Source organism: Rhamphochromis longiceps, linkage group LG1, assembly GCF_057381845.1.
Source record: "Rhamphochromis longiceps isolate RC_006_pf linkage group LG1, R_longiceps_female_GT1.1, whole genome shotgun sequence".
NCBI classification, from domain to species: domain Eukaryota; kingdom Metazoa; phylum Chordata; class Actinopteri; order Cichliformes; family Cichlidae; genus Rhamphochromis; species Rhamphochromis longiceps.
In genome coordinates this window covers 7553918-7566882 of record NC_140557.1, presented here as the reverse complement: position 1 = coordinate 7566882, position 12965 = coordinate 7553918, and the positions used below count along the sequence as shown (strand labels likewise).

The 12965-nt window shown below is 37.4% G+C and overlaps 1 long non-coding RNA gene across 1 annotated transcript in view; it reads right to left on the bottom strand.

Moving 5' to 3' along the window:
* LOC146678212 (uncharacterized) overlaps positions 1–12416 on the bottom strand; it is a 32946-nt gene extending 20530 nt beyond the window's left edge. The window contains exons 1-2 of the long non-coding RNA XR_014912181.1: positions 12249–12416; positions 11514–11635 (exon numbers count right to left, since the gene is read on the bottom strand). This is a non-coding gene — a long non-coding RNA (uncharacterized LOC146678212). The remainder of the gene's footprint in view (positions 1–11513; positions 11636–12248) is intronic.
* Positions 12417–12965: the final 549 nt, after the last annotated feature.

Here is a 12965-nt window from a genome sequence, read left to right as displayed (position 1 = left end):
AAAACTTTGCAGAATTGTAATAAATTATCAATATGAATTACCGGTCTGTGATAGTGTATAAATTTGTACTCAAAAACTAGGTGGGACAGAAGCATAATTCTTGCACTGGGTGAATCAGCGGACTTTGGTGTACTTTGACTACGATTTACATAGCTCTTTGTATCTCCGTCGCGGAGACATGACGAGAGAAGAAATGGCTTAATTTTCGGAGTTTGAAAAATGAGAGGAGGACAGATTTCCACCCCTCAAACATGTTTTTGCAGAAACACTGTAATTTCGCTTAAATAGTATGAAATAGCAGTAATACTATGATTTGGCAGAAATACTACTTTTTAGCACAAATACTATTGTACAGAATGGTGTACGTCAGTTTAATGCTGGGTGGTGCTGCAATAGTAACTATCCTCGGTCAGAAGGAGAGGCTGACATCCAGGGATTAGATTACCACAGGTGGAGTTTATTGGCGGTCAGATGGATGGTACAGGGAGGCATGGCATACAGTAGGAGGATGTGGAGAGGTGATATGGTGTGGTTTCTATGATTAAGAACACTGGCAACAAATTCCTCCACTACAAATCAGTCTGATACCACTTCTTACAGGGTTCACGTTTACTAAGGCACTACCCAAAAGGCGCCACAAGAGGGCACTCCAACACAAGAGATGACCTATTTACACTGTAAACACCCCCTACTTAGCCACTACATACTACAGTGATATTACAGTATACAAATTCACACAAATACTATGATTTGGCAGAAATACTATGACTTAGTAGTAATACTATAACATAACAGATTTCCTAAAAAAAAACTATGAAATTGCAGTAATTCTATGACTTGGCAGAGATACTACGTTTTAGTACAAATACTATAACAACGCAGAAATACTATGACTTAGTAGTAATACTATAACATAACAGTTCAATGTTCTTGCACAAATGCCACAATATGGCAGAAATACTATGTTTTAGCACAAATACTGTGATTTGGTATAAATACTACGATTTGGCACAAATACTATATTCCGCAGATACACTATAACATAACAGATATTCTACGACTTAGTAGTAATACTATAACATAACAGAATTATTAATTGGGCACAAATACCACAATTTGGCAAAAATACTATGATTGGGTACAAATACTATGATTTGGCAATAATACTGCATTTTAACACAACTACTGAGATTTGATTGAAATACTATGATTTTGAAGAAATACTATTACTCCATACAAATACGATGCTTTGGGACAAATACTATGTTTTGGTTCCAATACTATGATGTGCAACAAATACTATGATTTGGCACAAGTACTATGATTTAGTACAAATACTATGATTTGGCAGAAATACTATGCCTTAGTAGTAATACTATAACATAAGGGATATACTATGGTTTTGCAGACATACTATGTTTTTGCACAAATACCATGATTTGGCACAAATGCTATGATTTAGCAGAAATACTATGAATGGGTACAAATACTATGATTTTGCAATAATACTGCGTTTTAACAACAACTACTGAGATTTGATTGAAATACTATGACTCCATACAAATACGATGCTTTGGCACAAATACTATGATTTGGCAGAAATACTATGACTTAGTAGTAATACTATAACATAACAGATTTCCTAAAAAAAACTATGAAATTGCAGTAATTCTATGACTTGGCAGAGATACTACGTTTTAGTACAAATACTATAACAACGCAGAAATACTATGACTTAGTAGTAATACTATAACATAACAGTTCAATGTTCTTGCACAAATGCCACAATATGGCAGAAATACTATGTTTTAGCACAAATACTGTGATTTGGTATAAATACTACGATTTGGCACAAATACTATATTCCGCAGATACACTATAACATAACAGATATTCTACAACTTAGTAGTAATACTATAACATAACAGAATTATTAATTGGGCACAAATACCACAATTTGGCAAAAATACTATGATTTGGCACAAATACAATGACATGGCAAAAATACTATGATTGGGTACAAATACTATGATTTGGCAATAATACTGCATTTTAACACAACTACTGAGATTTGATTGAAATACTATGATTTTGAAGAAATACTATTACTCCATACAAATACGATGCTTTGGGACAAATACTATGTTTTGGTTCCAATACTATGATGTGCAACAAATACTATGATTTGGCACAAGTACTATGATTTAGTACAAATACTATGATTTGGCAGAAATACTATGCCTTAGTAGTAATACTATAACATAAGGGATATACTATGGTTTTGCAGACATACTATGTTTTTGCACAAATACCATGATTTGGCACAAATGCTATGATTTAGCAGAAATACTATGAATGGGTACAAATACTATGATTTTGCAATAATACTGCGTTTTAACAACAACTACTGAGATTTGATTGAAATACTATGATTTAGAAGAAATACTATGACTCCATACAAATACGATGCTTTGGCACAAATACTATGATTTGGCACAAGTACTATCATTTAGTACAAATAATGTGATTGGGCAGAAGTACTATGTTTCAGTACAAATACTATGATTTGGCAGGAATACTCTGATTTAGCAGAAATACTATGTTTTAACATAAATACTATCTTTTGGCAGAAATTCCTGCTAAAAAGGACTATTTCTGCTTTTTAGCAGAAATACTGTAATTTGGCATAAATACTATAATTTGGTATAAATACTGTGATTTGGCACATATAATATATTCAGCACATATACTATAACATAACAGAAATATTATGATTTGGCCCCAAAACCATGATTTTGCACAAATACCATGATTTGGCAAATATACTATGATTTTTCAAAAAATACTATGATTTAGCAGAAGTACTAAGATGTAGTAGAAGTACTTTGCTTTAGCAGAAATACTATGATTGAGGAGTAATACCTAAACATAGGAGAAATATTGATACACAGACACACATACACAGACAGTAAAGGGAACAGGAGCTGTTGAGAGTCTGGGCTTGGTATATGTAGGTCAGTTAAATTAGCTGCACCTGCTGTAGTCAGCCCTTACACACGCAGACACAGAGAGAGGTGTGAGTTTTCTTCAGTGTATTTCTGACATTCAGGATTCCCCTCGAACAAATGGCCATAATTTCCTAACCGTAGAGGCTAGAACGGTCATTCAGACATTGTTTTGTTCAGAAGAGATGGGGGAATCTTCAGGTCTTCATAATTCAGAGATAAAATATAAATTATTAAAGATATATGACTTGTAATACACTGTAACTGAGTAGAGGCGAAGCAAAAACTGCCTTGACTTGCTCTCAAACAACCTTTGGTAACTCTAAATCTATATGGAGCATCAAAATCATTCTTTCACCGTAAGAAACAGCAGGCTTTGGTGAACAGTCATGGAAATTTTCAGGGCTCTGTGGAAATCCATCAAAAAGATATGATGAGAGAAAAAAGTGACTCATTTCCAGAATTTGAAATCTGATGAAATCTGAGCGAGGGACAAATTTCCTACCCTCAAACAAGTCTAACTCATCTCAGAACGGTAATAGGTGAGAAAATAATTCTTGAATTGTGAGCATCAGGAGTGTCTGAAGATATACCGGGACAAGCCTCATGTCTTAACTTCGCTTCGTTAAGGAGATATGACAATTTGAAAATGCCTCTCATTAGAGAAATCCAGCGGTGATTTTGAACAAACTCTCCATTGAGTTTATATGGAGAGTTTTCTGACTTTGTGTTACTCTGAGGAGATTTGCAAAATAACTATGAGTCCCACAACAATGATAGGGACATTTTCTGAAAGCCAGCAAAAATACCTACGTTTTGGTGTATAATCTGTGGGGCTTGAGTGGAAATTGAGCGAGTAGCAAGAAGTTGTTTGGACATGAAGAGAAAATTCACACAGTTTCACTGTCCCCTCTGAGTTAATTGCATAGCAACCATAGCAACGCATGTATTTTCTGAAAAATCACAATTTTGCAACTGAAGACTTAAAGAGAGATAAGATGAAAACAGTAGAAGATCTGAAAAAGCTGAATCATACAGGAATGGCCCAATCATTTGAGAACGTTTTAAAGTTTGAATGGAGTTTCTAGGTGAAAGTATGAGGCAGTAGTTAAGTTTCAAAGACAAGAAAGTTTTAGCAGAATTGTGGAAGTTTCCCATTCATTTCAATGGGACAAATTAAAGGAAAAAAGTGTAATATTTTAAAAAGTATAATAGTAATAAACACCAAAAGTCATAGCCGGCATAAGCAGAAAGAGCAGAACAGTTTAGAGTTTGAACGGTGAAAATAGCACAAAAATTGTGGAAGTAGATCCACGGCGAAAAGTGTACGGAAACACCCGGAATAATAAAGAATAAAGAGAAACAGGAACTCAATAGTGTGGATGCCTATTAAGGCATCCACACAATAATCACAGCATCAATATAAGCACTCATAAATGTCAGCAAATTGGGACATTATTGAAACTGTCAGAATGGATGTACGGGAAAGTAAAAAGAAGTGGAAAAAGAAGAGGAATAAATATGTTTTCCCCTGACAAAAAATGACTTGCACAAAGACGTCCGCATTTTGGTTGTTTCTATCATGTCTGGCAACGCACACAAATCACCAGGACACGACCGCAAGGTAATAAACACATAATAGACCAGAACTCAAGGCATAATCATTCCAAACAAATGGTCACCAATGTAAGGTTAGGTAATGTCAAACCCTAAAAGTCTGGAATGGCTGGAACGGTTCTGAAGTGGCTTTGCTCATAAAAAGAAAACAGGCTTCTGCACAGCTAGCTAACAAAATACTGGTTTCAGCTGCAGAATGATAAATATGACCTTGACCATGCATTTGAGTAAAGACCCATTAGATTATCATTGTGTGCAAATTTCACTGAAATCTGAACAATACTCTGGGAGTAGTAGTGATTCTTGTTAACTGTAGACAGAGGCACAATGGCATCAGCTCATTGGTCCTTTAGCTGGACGAGCTAATCAGAAGTTACAAGCCTGGGTGTTACTCAGTGACCTCAGTAATTTAATAAAAAAAAAACAGGAAGGCGATAAAAATCACTCTTGCCTTCAAAGATCTGATTACTTTTAAGAACTTATAAAAAAGCCACAAAACAGCAACAACTTATCTAAAGCTCCACTCTGAGGCTCACAACCAGTGTGAGGACAGGATAGCGACTTTAGCTTCTCCAACTTATTCCCCAGTCATTCTTAAAAGTGAGTTGTTTAAAGTTCTTTTAATGATTTGCAAAACATTAAATGGCTTAGCCCCAACCCATTTTGTAGAGGTACTAATCCCAGCTCGTATCCCACGGTCCTCCAATACTCCCCTGCTGCTCTCGCACCGGAGAGCCCATGAACAAGCTGGTGGCGAAGCCTTTTCTGATTAAACACTCGAAACCTGGAATGCTTCACCATCTCATGTTAAAAAGCCACATTTTAAAATTTTGCTGTGCTTTCTAAAGTATAGCAAAAACAAACAAATTAGATTTCTTCCAAGTCCATTCACAACTTTTAACATCATCTTTTTGTCCAATTAATGAAACCACTATATGAACCACACTTTGCAAAACTTAAAATGGAATACAGATAAATCACCTGAATAACTAACTACCCACATCAGCCAATTATCAGTTATCAATGTCAAATATTTTTTGTTTTCACATTATTTTGTACTAGCTAAATGCTTAAAAATTGGGATGAAGAGCTGAAACAACCATTAAATGTTTCAAGATTAACTATCCTTCTGCAAAAGTGGGAACAAATAACTACCCAGATAAAACAAATAAAATAACAATGCAATATAATACAACTTTACTTATATAGCACATTTAAAACCAAAGGTATATCAAAGTGCTTCACAATAATACAATAGACCAAAATAAATGTATATAAAAGTAGGGCAGGGCAATTAATTTTCTTATCATTGCCTAACCTTATACTGGTATTACCGTGAACAGTATGATATGGCCCAGCCCTATATAGAAAGGCAGTAACAAAATACAAAACAAGCACTAACACTAACAGATGGGAAGCACTAATTAGACCAGAAGTGTGGGCTCAATAAAGTAGGTATCAGACATCAATTCAGAGATAGGGTCAGTTCACATATATAAAATATCCACTAGGAGGCTAAACAAAGATGCAATAATAAGATTAAAATAGATGAGATGAGGGCACTAGCTAGTCGGGAATGCCAGATTAAATAGGTAAGTTTTCAACCGTGATTTGAAAGATTGGATAGAGTCCGAGGCACGAATAGTAGCAGGAAGGCTGTTCCAGAGGTTAGGTGCAGCTTAGACAAAAGCACGATCGCCTCTGGTCCTCAGCCGAGACCTAGGTTGCACCAAGAGTAATTGACCTGATGGTCTTAGCGCTCGACTAGGAGTATACAGAGTTGGAAGAGAAGGTTATCAGCTTTGTGGTCTTATGGTCTGACATAGGCTGATGTTATTTGACAAGTGCTGCCAGAGCTCCAGGAGTCTCAGTGTAAAGTACCAGCTTTTTTTCCTCTGATTATTTCCAAACTTAAGAAGGTGCTGCTGCTCATTCCTGACAATGCTGAGAACTCAACGTGTTTTTACCACTCAGAGCACCGACTTCTGGAAAAAATATTTTAACTTTTAAAAAAAAAGGAGTGCTGCAAACAGGATTTCACTAATCGCAGAGCAACAGCAGGAGCCACAACTAGAATTTCAACAGAAGCATGTTTTAACCACTGAAAAAAAAAAAAAGAGAAAAGAAAAAGATGTTAGTGGAAGCAGCTTTTTTTTTTTTTAAACATTTGGGCTCCGTGACCCTGTCACTCTCCTCTCTGCAGACCCTCCCTTTCAAACACATGTAAACTGTCTATCTCATCTCTAACCAACACTCATCCCTTTGTACATCAGCATGTTTATTCATGACACGACTCTCACTGTGGCACATCAAGAGGTTGCTTGAGGAAGAGTGGCGGGGTGCTGTGAATTTCCACGTTGACAACATGTCAAAGGAAGACAGACACAAAGGAATAAAAAATGCCCAAATTCAATTGCTGCACAACGCTTGGGATCGTGATATAAAATGAACAGAACAGTCAAAGCATTAGACTCGATATGTGCATCGGAGGTACATACAAATCACCTCATCCAGGTGACGGCTGGAGTACTACACATTTCATAAAAATAAACACACTATTCTCCGTCGCTGATTCACAGAGACAAGCCTACATAAAAAGACAAAGCAGATCAAAGACGTGCAGAGGAACAATGTCACATCCTGTAGACAAATATGGCAAACCTTGGGACCATACTGCCTGTGGCAGTGCATGCTATCTGTAGGTTAAAGCTATGAAATCTTGCCTTAATTTGCCAAAGGTGGGCAGAGCAGGAGGCAGAGAGGGAAGACACTGTGACTGTGTGACTCACTGTGGGGTTTCAGCTCCTGCTTCTATGTTAGTCTTGTGTTTGAACATGAAGAGCTGAGGAAATAGCTCCACTTCTGCAACGCTAATGGGGCCTAAGGTTAGACATGTTGAATAAGTAATATGGGGAAAGTAACACCACCATGGCCAAGGAGTGTCTTCTAAGTCTTTATACATAATTCAATCAAAAAATGAAAAAGAGGCTCTTTTCTGCAACAGAAGGTGGTGTCAGGTTGTTGCATATTTTCTAATTCAGCCAACTTTGTCAGTGGCAGAAAGCAATATTCTATTTTCTAACAAGGGGAAGAATGTTGAATAGTAAATTTCAATCTCTGAAAAAAGAGGCCAGTTGAGGATAAAAGATGCCAATTCTGCCTGAATGTGTGCGTGAGTGGCGGAGGTGTTTTGGCTCTAAGGAGGAAGGCCGGCTCGCTGAGTCTGATGTAGTACTACTGTATCGCTACTGAAGGATTTACAATAATGTCACAGCCAAGTCTGAGAATCGCAGTAAGAGGGGAAATTTAATGCAGAATCGTATTATTATACTGACATAAACATATGTGCAGATGCACGGCCCACGCACGCACAAATGTGTGCACATACAAAGACACACAAAGAGTGGAATTATTGCAGTGTGAAGCTATTTGAATTTAGAGCATATCTAATCTTTATATCATCCAAAATATGAACCCACTGACTTCACTGCCATAGAGAGTGGGCAGTTTGCTGTGCACAAACACACACACACACACACGCCCCCAAAACACACTCAAACTCACATATAAATATATGTCTATATATACGACATAGACAAATATGTAACAAATGCTTGTGGAGTGTCTAAAAAAAACATGAGCTGTTGAAAATCCTGCTGTTGATGGACTATAATTCTCAAGAATTTTGGAATGCTTCACACAGGAAATGGTGCTTCACTTTTGAAGAAAGCAAAGAAAAGTCCTCAAACATCATCATCATTCACATCATTCACAGCCCTTCAGTTAATTGGGTCTTAATCCTTCCATCACACAACCATAATCCCAGATCAAAATACCTTTACAGGTCAAAGGCCCGGACTTCTGCATAGCAATAAAGTCGAGAGGACGCTTAAGACCAGCGTAATTAGACTCCAAACTTTAAGGTCTGGTGCAGGTACATATATTAGGGAGCCAAAAAAAACCCCACAAGTCAAGACTGTGCAGTTTGTGGACTACCAGAGTTACATTTGATCTGTGAAAATGTCCAGCACTAAAGCCTAATATTCAGTCACCACCAGAGAGTATCTTTAACCCTGTTTGATCTTCTGTGCCCTAGCGAGTCCACAGAGAAGCACATGCTCTATCAGATTTTGAGTATTTTCAGCAAAAAGCCAGCTCAGCGTTGCAACAGGGATTTAGTGTGAAACTTCCACTGCATGTCATTCACAGCGTGCAAGCAGCCAGTCAGCAGGTTTACAGCTGAGTAAATTCAACACTTTGTTGCAAGACACTGAATTTGAATTTGAATAGAGGTGCAGTGATACAGAAATTTTACAAATAACAGGAATACAGAGGGGGACGCAGATGTTTTGAGACTTTTTTGCTCTGTGTTAGTAAGCTGAGGCATCACATTTATTATCATCAAAAACTGTATGTCAGTTTTCATCTTAACCCTTCACCTCCCACTGTGGATTCAGCCTTTTCATTTCTTTTTCTTAAATTCCTTCATAGTGACTCGACACAGCCGGCAGTTTTGTTTTAAATAGTTACTGAATTATTATAAGGGGAGAAACTTTGTTGCCATATGTTGTTCTAGTATGGATGGCATAAACAGTTAAATATACTTACATAACCTAATGCCATATATATTTAAAAGAAAACTGAATATCTCAAGAAATAAATCTAGAGATTTCCTAAATGCAGAAGGGCATAAATGATATAATGTCACGGTTCTTAAAGTGGCATATTTCTGAGTGGGCTGCAGCTGTTGCCTGCTGGGGCACAGGTTAGTGATTGGTAACAACACAGAATCTCAAAAAACAGCAGCTAACTGGCGTTGCATTACATTAATATATTAGAATAATAATTTATTTAACCAACATGTATTTCTAGGGCTGGCTAGTGAGAGCTTCAACATTTATAGCAATGTTCCATTTCCAGGTCCAGGCCTCGTCTGTGCTGGATGAGGTGCTCATCTTTTAGCGTGCTGCTGTGCTTTGTCCCTTGTTATCTACACAGACACAAGTCCCCAAAAAAACGATTCAGTTGCCATTCTGCCCCTAGAGTTTTTATTAGCACTATTTATGTGTTGCACTTTAAGGTCAGTTTTTAAGAACTCACAGCATACCACAAAACCCTTTTGTCCTGGATTATTTTAGCACTTCAATCAAAACCACACAGCAGCATATTAATAACAAACCTGGTGTTCATTTTGGTAAAGTTTGGTCAATTTTCCATGTCTTATTTGCGCCATACAATGGCATCTGTCGCTGCCCATCAGATGCTCTCAACATGGACTATCACTGAGAACAATTTAACCCTCATCCTGATGTGTTAATACAACCACAGCTATCTACTTAAACAGCAGGTAACACATCGTTACACAATACACCAACTAGACAAACTTTATAAGCCCTCAACTGTTTTTCAATTTTCATTAATAGTTCGCATCCATCAGTTAAAACCACTACTTTTCATTTTAGTTGTTTTAGAAATACTTCAGTCAGAACATATATATCAGATATATCATCTTCAGATGTCTACTTGCTTTAAACTGCGCAATCACTTCAAGTGCGATTGGGACCGCCCAAGTTATTATAATAAAAGGTAAAAATATATAAATGAAGATGTAAACAAAACAAAACAAACATTTCAACAAGTTAATTGAACTCATTCATTTATCCTCCTTTTTCCCCATTTTAATTTTTATTTCTGCATGGATGTATTTTTAGGATTTTTTTAATCTCTCCAAATGTTTGTCGTTTTACTGGCACTACAAAAGTTAAACTAAATTGAAAGTGTGGGCACAAAAAAAGAAACGAAATGAAGAAAATGTGACTTACCCAAGGTCTTTTAAACAGTGAACACTCAAATTGGGTTAGAAATTAAAGGTTTTATTTGGACCATCCAAAACATCCAAGAGACCTTGGTGATATCTCGGTGATATCTGTGAAGTGTTTTCTTTACTAGGGCTACATTAAAAAATTATAACTCTGGATAGTAATGTCAGGACTTCCTGAACTAGCCAGCCATAACAACAAGCCTATTCTAAGTAGTATATTTAACATTTCTTCTCACCAAAAGGTTGACTTTTTACTTAATTTGCTCCACAGACTCTGATATTTGTAGAGATGTTGCAACAATGATGATCAGATTTTGTCTTGTGGGCCTCTGTTATAAATTATCAACAGTTCTGTAACCCCTGCACTACACCCAAGGGTGGGTAGGTAGAATTGAAAACTGCATTTCACGTTAAAAAGTGTGAATATGCAGCGCAACCTCTGTTAATAAAATAAAATAAAGGTACAATATCAGCACAAAATCCATAAAACATTAAGTGATATGCTTTATGGCGGTTCAGTCTATTTAAAGATCATACACAGATCCTTTGCTCTTCTAGAGCAGTGCTCCTTATCCAGTAACAACATTCATTTCTTTGGTATATTCAGACTCCGTTATTGTCCTTAGTTGTAGTCAGTTTACTTGTAGGTCAATATGTCATAAAGGGGGGCGATCGTAGCTCAAGAGTTGGGAGTTCGCCTTGTAATCGGAAGGTTGCCAGTTCGAGACACGGCTCCGACAGTCTCAGTCGTTGTGTCCTTGGGCAAGACACTTCACCCGTTGTCTACTGGTGGTGGTCAGAGGGCCCGGTGGCGCCAGTGTCCGGCAGCCTCGCCTCTGTCAGTGCGCCCCAGGGTGGCTGTGGCTACAATGTAGCTTGCCATCACCAGTGTGTGAATGTGTGTGTGTGAATGGGTGGATGACTGAATGTGTAAAGCGCTTTGGGGTCCTTAGGGACTAGTAAAGCGCTATACAAATACAGACCATTTACCATTTAAAGCTAAAATCAGTTTTGTTTCAAGTTCTGGCAATTCAAGCAAAAGAACTGCAGTAACTGGGTGATTGTCCTACCATAGTGCTCCCGCCAAACTGAGGTCTGTCTTCTTCTTTCTGAAGATTGGCTTATCTCTAGTGATGGCAAGTTACCAGAGTCCAAGGTCCAAGACACAGTATCCTTGAGAAGTCTCAAAAACCTGGCACAGAAACCAAGAGGACTGTTATTGTGGGTATTATTGCAGAGCATATCCTGAATAGTAAACTGATAAGCACCCAAAACTCACCAGAATTGTAATGTAAATAGATATTTAATCAGTTTTGTTTATTGGGATTTCATTTCTTCATATTATTAATAAACAATCAGAAATAGGGAAATGTTCATATTTCTATTTTAAATAAAACTGACTTTGCACGAACCAGTGTGTGAAGTGACCCCTCAAATTATATGGCAGGGAAACACCTGTATGGCCATAAGCTAATCAATAACCCTTAACATGACACTGCAGTTCAATCAGCCATTAAATGCGTTTTCATTTTAATTCTGAATTTTAAAACGTAAACCATAGAAATTGTACACAGAATACATCTATCATGAGCTCAGGAACAGTACAAAATGTACGCTAAAATAACATAAATATCAAAAATATACATACAAATTAAATATATTTTAAGTGATTATACACAATGTCTTTTACATATTTTCTTATGGATGAATAAAATCATCATTTAGGCTTTAAGCAAGCAGAATACTTTCCTTACAGCTAAGCATAAAGCACCATTAGACATTGCAGAAGCGTTCAAAAATTTTACCTGTAATATCTTGACAGTAAACTTTCACAGGTGTATTATTTAGGTCACGCAGTTGCTATGCATTGCGTTAAAACACCTATTTGAACACAAATGAATCACCTTTCCAAAATGTTTACATGCTCTTTCCGCATCAGAGCTAAGAAGTTTTCGCTAACTCAATTCCGTTGGTCTTGCTAGGCTGGATGGGCGGGGCTTTACGCATCACGCTCCAAAGCCCTATGAGGGCTTTGGAGCGTGATGTCACGGGGGGTGGGCGTGGAAAGGATTTTGGCCCGATCCGCCATTTTGGGGGTCTAGCGCAAGTGAAAAGGGAGCGAAGTCACACACAACACCGGCAAGAGAATAAGGTTGAAAATGGTTTATCTTTTCATTCTTTCCCAACCTGGAAGCAACATGAGGCAGCTAGTGTATTGATGTTACCAAACGAAGGCGTCTAGCCTGGATAGCAGCTGTGAGACGAGCTGACGTGCAGTTCTCTTCCATCTCCAGATATCTGTTGGTGCTCCAGACATTTTCATTCCGGTAAGTTCTAAATATGTTCATATCACTCTTTATAGCCTATTAGTTTTATTTTCGATGCGCTCTGAGGTCATAGCAAATTAGAACAAACATCCTACTGAATGATTTTGCAGAACTACCTTCTATCTATAGAGATGCTAATTATTTGGCATTATTGCAGCAAACCAGCCTATGAAATGGATGAAACATCGTGACTGG